The sequence below is a fragment of the Spermophilus citellus genome (assembly GCF_964194105.1).
Source record: "Spermophilus citellus genome assembly, chromosome: 8".
NCBI classification, from domain to species: domain Eukaryota; kingdom Metazoa; phylum Chordata; class Mammalia; order Rodentia; family Sciuridae; genus Spermophilus; species Spermophilus citellus.
In genome coordinates this window covers 10,923,099-10,930,444 of record NC_138189.1, presented here as the reverse complement: position 1 = coordinate 10,930,444, position 7,346 = coordinate 10,923,099, and positions in this window count along the sequence as shown.

Here is a 7,346-nt window from a genome sequence, read left to right as displayed (position 1 = left end):
GGACTAGTTCAGGTAACCCTGGGATGCAAAGTCTGTGGTTGACACTGCACCAAGAACCCTGAAATAGCATGCATTCTGCCTGTTGCTTTGCTGTCCATTAGCTTCATTAGCTCCCACTCTGCACCCCTTTTCACTTAGGAGGTGCATGGCATGGCTATGTGGGCAGACTTTTTTTTTTTTGTGTGTGTGTGTGTGTGTGTGTGTGTGTGTGTGTGTGGTACTGGTAATTGACACAGGGGCTCTCTACCACTGAGCTACATTCCCAACATTTTAAAAAATTTGTAAAATTTTGAGTCAAGATTTCGCTAAGTTGCCCAGGCTGGCCTCGAATTTGCAATCCTCCTGTGTCAGCCTCTGGAGTAGCTAAGATTACAGGTACATGCCACTAAGTCCTGCCAGACTTGTCTTTAACAGTAAGCAAAGGTGTGAGAGTTGTGTAGGGAGAGAGCAATAGCTTTAAATCCTACTTCTGTCTTTCTGAACTTGGTTCCCTCATCTGTAAAAGTGAGCTTCCAGAACCTACTTTACAATGTGAGATGCTGGGGTGCCTAGTATGTAGTTAGTCTTTCAATAATTGATGACTTTCATCTGTGAATCCACTCTTTCCTTTGGAGAAGGTCATCGAAGTATTGTGCTATATATAAATAAAGGGATATCATTTCTGAGGAATGTTCAGTAGGAGACTGGCAAGATTAAACACATGTAAACCCATAGTGTTTCATGAATAATTGCAGTTTTATTTCAGCCCATCCTAAAGATGACTCAAATTAGACATTTAAACTTGGCAAATATTCCATAGTCATGTCATTGTTTACCCTGCATACTAGGTCAATATAACCTACTATTTTCTTTTGTTGATCAGCTATCAAGACACTATTTTACTAAAATATCTGGTAGTAATAATTGCACCTATTTATATTTTTTGTTTTTTCCGGGCACTATAGTGTTAAATAACAAACTTGGTCACTATTCTACTGTATATTATTTTATTTTATTTTTTGGTACAGAATATTGAATCCAGGAGAACTTAATCACTGAGCCACATTCCCAGCCCTTTTTATTTTAGGAAAGGATCTCCCTAAAATGCTTAGGGCCTCGCTAAGTTGCTGAGGCTGGCTTTGAATTTGGAATCCTCCTGCCTCAGTCTCTTGAATTGTTAGGATTACAGGTGTGTGCCATTGCACCTGGCTCTGCTGTGTCTTGTTTGCAAAAAGCATGTTCACAAAAATAGGTATGTAACTTAACTACTTAAATAACACAGAGATGATGGACTAATATAATTTTAATTCCTTCCAGAATACTATAGAGGAAAAGGATTTCAATATTTTTTAGGTTGGAAAGTATGAAGTGAAAGTCACTCAACATTGAGCTTTTTTTAAAACACTATTTCTAAGTGTGATTTTTTTCAAAGGAGCAAAGTCTCTCTGAAGAGCTCTTTGTGATGGTCTTTTTTTTTTAAATGTACATAAAATATATTAAAGAGAGTATTGAGTGCTCAGTGTGCCAGGCACTGAAAGCTTGTTACAAGAGTTATGAGGTATTTATTACTATTTCTCCTGCTTTTATAAGTAAAGACTCAGAAACTCAGAGAGTAGGTAATTTGCCCTGGTTCACACAGGAAAGATGGATGAAGCTGGGATGGGTACCTAAATCTGATTCTAAGCTCAGACATCTAACATATAACTATTCTTTCCCTAACCCTTAAAAGTGAATTCGTTTTTTAAATAAATATTTGCCATATTATGGTTTCTTTTAAAATGGGATGCCCACCAAATCAAACACAACACGAGAGAGCATAATAGGTCTAAATAGTTGGAATCACTGTTATATGTGTATCTAATTCATCAGATTAGCTTTGCATTTCAAGTTAATTATTTCAGTTTATTTTTTGGAATTGTTTCAACATTTTAATTAAGATGGCAATAGAATATACACTAGCACTTGTAAAGTGTGGGAGCAATACAAAATTGTATTTAATGTTTGCTAGCCATGTGACTCAGGCCAGTTCCTTGGTTTATTGCATATGCAATAAGGGGTAATAATAGACCTTCATATGGCAAAGATATAAAAATATCTTCATTATGAAATAATGAATCTTAATTTAGAACATGGCCTGTTGTTTGTTAACTATTTCAAAGTGTAGTTTCAATTTTTTTATTTCATAATAATCTGGAAGTAAGTACTATGATTATGTTCATTTTCAGTTGAGGAACCTCACTAAATATTTCACTGGCACATTTCATTTCCCAGAAGGAAAGAGCTAGATTCTGTAGGTCATTAAAAGAAGGTTAAGGGCTGGGGCTGGGGCTGAGTGGTATCATGTGTGAGGCCCTGGTTCAACCCCCAGTACACACACACACACACACACACACACATACAGAACAAATACTTTTTTTAAAATATTTTTATTAGTTATTGATGGACCTTTATTTATTGGCACTGGGTTCGATTTGGAGAACAAATACTTTCCAAAAAAAAGTGAGAAGGTCGAAGGTTTTTGTTAAAATGCAATAGAGACTAAGAAAGGAGATCAATGTTATATTATTTCTTCAAATACGTCCTTTGGCAGAAATCTCTGTTTGCTCTCATCTGTTATTCTCTTTTCCTATAGTAGTAGAACCCTGGTATTTGGCTTGATAGATAGCCAAAAAGAATATGTAGTTACTCGTCTCACCTTCTTTGCAACAAGGTAATCTATGTGGTGTAAGTTTTAGCCCATGGGAAATAAATGGGAATGTCTTTAAGAGATTCTCTGGAGAAAACTAATATGTAGGAACTCTTAGACTCTATTTCTTTCTCCCATTTTACTACCTGCAGTGCAAATGCCACTGTCTGCACTTAAAAACAAAGACTACACCCTAGACTTGGCACATCAATGAGCTGGAAAGAGCTTGTTCCCCTAAAATGACAAAATGAAGTAGAGCTGCCAAACCAGGCCTGGGCTACTTACGCTGGTCTTCACGTAAGTGTGGTAGCCAGCCTCCAAGAGGGCCCCAAATAATCCTGATGTCTGAGACACATATCCTTTTGTAGACTCCCACACTGTACTGGTGTTGGGCTGTATGACCCATAGTGTCTGGCGGAAGTGGTGTCTTTTGAGATTACATCATAAAATCCTGGCTAATCTTGGGTGTTCATGCTCACTTGTTCCCTTTCTTGGCACTCAAACTTGGGGAAAGCAAGCTGACATACTCTGAGTAGCCCTATGGAGAGTTCCATGTGGTGATGTCCTGAGGTCCTTCATCTAAGTCTATGGGGGTCCAAGGCCTCTCCACAACCACTTGAGCGGAAGGCAGAGCCTTTCACCCCAGTCAGGTCTTCAGATGGCTGCAGTCCTGGCTGCCAACTTGAGAGCAACTTTTTTGGTACCAGCGATTGAATTCAGGGGTGCTCTACCACTGAACCACATCCCCAGGCTTTTTTATTTTGACACAGGGTCTCACTAGATTTCTTACAGCCTCAATAAAGTGCTGAGGCTGGCTTGGAAACTGCAACCCTCCTGCCTCAGCCTCTTGAACATCTGGGATTACAGGCATGCACCACAACACCTGGCTCATGAGAGAATCTGAGCTAGCACACCCAGCCAACTGAAGCAGCTCTAAATTTCCTGATCCTTAGATAATAAGTGTTGCTGTCTTAAACCACTAAGTTTTGGGGCAATTTGTCGTGTAACAGTAGAAAACTAATACATAAGAAAAAGGAAAGAAAACACTATCTTGTTTATTTGTATTTTGTATACTGTCACTTACAATGAAATCTAATTCTAAGGTGAGGATGTGGGGGAAAAGGCACACTCATACACTGCTGGTGGGACTGCAAATTGGTGCAGACAATATAGAAAACAGTATGGAGGTTTCTTGGAAAATTGGGAATGGAACCACCTATTGACCCAGCTATCCCTCTCCTCGATCCATACCCAAAGGAGTTAAAAACAGCATACTAGAGGGACACAGCCACATCAATGTTTATAGCAGCACAATTCACAAAAGCTAAACAGTGAAACCAGGCTAGATGCCCTCCAATAGATGGATAAAAAAAATGTGGCATGTATACACAGTGGAATATTACTCAGCAATAAAAGAGAATAAAATCATGGCATTTTCAGGTAAATAGATGGAGTTAGAGAAGATAATGCTAAGTGAAGTTAGCCAATCCCCCCAAAAAACAAATGCCGAATGTTTTCTTTGATATAGGAGGCTGATTAATAGTGGGGTAGGGAGAGGGAGCATGGGAGGAATAGATGAACTCTAGATAGGGCAGAGGGGTGGGAGGGGAAGGGAAGGGGCATGGGGTAATTAATGATGGTGGAATGTGATGATCATTATTATCCAAAGTACATGTATGAAGACATGAATTGGTGTGAATATACTATGTATACAACCAGAGATATGAAAAGCTGTGCTCTATATATGTAATAAAAATTGTAATGCATTCTGCTCTTATTTAAAAAAAAGAAAAAGAAATTTAGAATGTTTAACCTAGAGATATTTGGACTACTGGGCATGAGTATTGTTGTCCTCAATATTTGAATAAAAGAGTTATTAGACTTAAAAAAAGAAATCTAATCTAATACCCTTCTGCAGTTAAAATTAATTATAGAATTAACTTAAAGAAACAGCTTTCAAGATGCTATTCCTAGGGTTTCTAGAATTAAGAACTGCAGAGTCTAAAGAGAATGTCTTGTCCAATTGCCTTATATTACAGGTAAAAGTAATAGCTAATATTTAGTGTTTGCTATGTCAAGCTCTGGACCTATTCCATTTCATTCTCAGGATAACCTTAGAGGTAGGGACTTACTAGACTTACTATTCCCTTCACACATGAGGAACTTGCATCCATACTCTTATTCATTTTTGCTTTACTGCCTTGCTACTGGTAACCAATCTAAGAGGTGGGGTGTGGTTCAAAAGTAGAGGGCTTGCTTAGCGTGTTTGAGGCATTGGGTTCTATCCTCAGCATGAAAAGAAAAAAATATTCAACCAGGCTAAAGGTGAACACCTGTAATCTCAGCTACTCAGGAGGCTGAGGCAGGAGGATCACAAGTTTCAGGTAACTTAGCAAGACCCTGTCTCAAAATAAAAAAATAAAATAAAATGGGCTAGGGAAATAGCTCAGTGGTAAAGCACCCCTGGGTTCAATCCCAAGTACTGAAAAAAAAAGAAAAAAGAAAAGAAAAAGATCCAATTACAAATGTCAAAGACTTGCACACTAGGGAGAAGACCTATAGTAGTCCAAAAAAAATCACCTTGGTAGAGACATTTTAGGAAGAGTGAATGGAACTGATCATAGTTAACCTGGTTATACAAAGGAAATGATGATTAGTTGAAAGTCACCTCACTCTTGATTCACTTACCTGAGTAGTTTGTGATTGATTTCCTAGAATAGATAAGCATTTGTCCTGCAGAGTCCTTTTTCCATGTGTTGTAGATTAATTATTATTTTATTAATTATTTAGCATTCATTATCACACAATAGCATCCCAGGTCAAGTCTGCAGTTGAGGAAACAGAATGGGCATTGATTTTTTTCAGGGTCCTTTGAGTAGACAGATAGTTGCAGAAGTGGGATTAGGACTCAGATTGATTTATGTATTAACCAAGTTGTTCCAAAAGAAGTTATCAGTCAGTGAATAGAAATTCCTGCCTTTTTTCCAATTAGCTCTCAGCTTTTTAAAATTTTCAGAAGTCTGCTTTATGCAACTAGGAACAATTGTCATCATTTTTTTTGTTGGGTTTTTTTTTTTTTTTGGTAATCATTTTAGGTTTTTGTCTTCTTTGTTGTTGTTTTCAACAAAACAAGGCTAGGGAGGAAGGAAACAGAACTGACATTTCCCTAAACACTTTCCCCCCTCTCTTTGGAGAGGGATTAAGCAATATCCTGTCAGATTTCATCATTATGATGACTGTAAACCTGATGATTTACAGGAAGCTTATCGTCCTTTTTCATCCCAGAAACCTGTTATACTTTCCTTTACTTGTACATTACAAATGCTGTGTTGAGCTGTCCCTGAGGCAGCCACCTTTCCCTCCGGCTGTACACTCTGTGAGCCAGCCATAATGGAGCCTTTGATTGGAAGTCAAGCAGTTGGCATTGACTTGGCAATATTTATTGAGAACAAGATAAGTGGAGGCTGGGGTGTAACTGAGTAGGAGAGTGCTTGCCTACCACATGCAAGGCCCTGGGTTTAGTCCCCAGCACTGGGGTGGGGGGTGGGGGAAGAGGAAGAAGAACAAGATAGGTGACATTATAAGCATGTTTAGGAAAATAAAGTCTTTTGTCTGAAGTGGAAACTTTATGAACCACTGTATATATTATATCTCCATATTTGTAATGAAGCAAAGTATGTTTTTCTAATTATTTAAAATACTTTTAATATCATTTAAAAATATTTTTAGTATGAATACAATATTTATTTTATTCATTTATTTTATTTTATTTATTTATTTTTATGTGGTGTTGAGGATCGAACCCAGTGCCCACATGTGCCAGGTACGCTACCACTGAGCCCCAGCCCCAGCCCCAGCCCACTAAGATCATTTTAAATGACCTAAGGTTATTCTACCATAGTTTATGGTGTGGTTTACATTCTTCTGGGAGAAGGAATTGGAAATCTGGGTCAAGAGGTGGCCCCTGCTAAGCCTCACCGTACCCAGGATAGGAATGAATTCCCACCCAAGGGGTCAAGGTGAGAAACCCTTAAAGGGAAGAAATATTGTTGAAGGAAGAAGACTTTAAGTGTAGCTTGTTTGGTTTCATTTTTCTTAGAAAGATTTATGTATATTACTGAAAAAAGTGAAGGCTTGTCTGCAAAGGCCTTTAAAAATTCTCATTTATTTTTTTCTTCATTTATTCTTGCAGCAAGAAATATTTTGTTCCAATTATGTATGCCTACTACTTGTTCTGGGGCCATAGATAAAGGTAGATAAGAACATTACCATATAGTGTCAAGTATGTAAAATTGCCAAGAAATAAGACATTTAGATTATTCTGTTATTCATGTCATTGTTCTGATTTTTTTTGTTGTTAAAATATGATATAGTTTAGGCTGGGGTTGTAGCTCAGTGGTAGAGCGCTTGCCTAGCATGTGGGAGGCACTGGGTTTGATCCTCAGCACCACGTATAAATTAATAAAATAAAGGTATTATGTTCATCTATAACTAAAAATACTTTTAAAAATATGATGTACTTAATGTCATTACAGGAGGGAATGAAATTAATGAAGAATATTTGATAGATAACTTCAGCTAATTCAGAATGGGATGGGTAATAAAATGTTGAATTTCCTTAAAAGTTGTGAGATTTTCAAGACTAGTAATTTAGATTTATTCAGTGTTTTATTATGCTTTC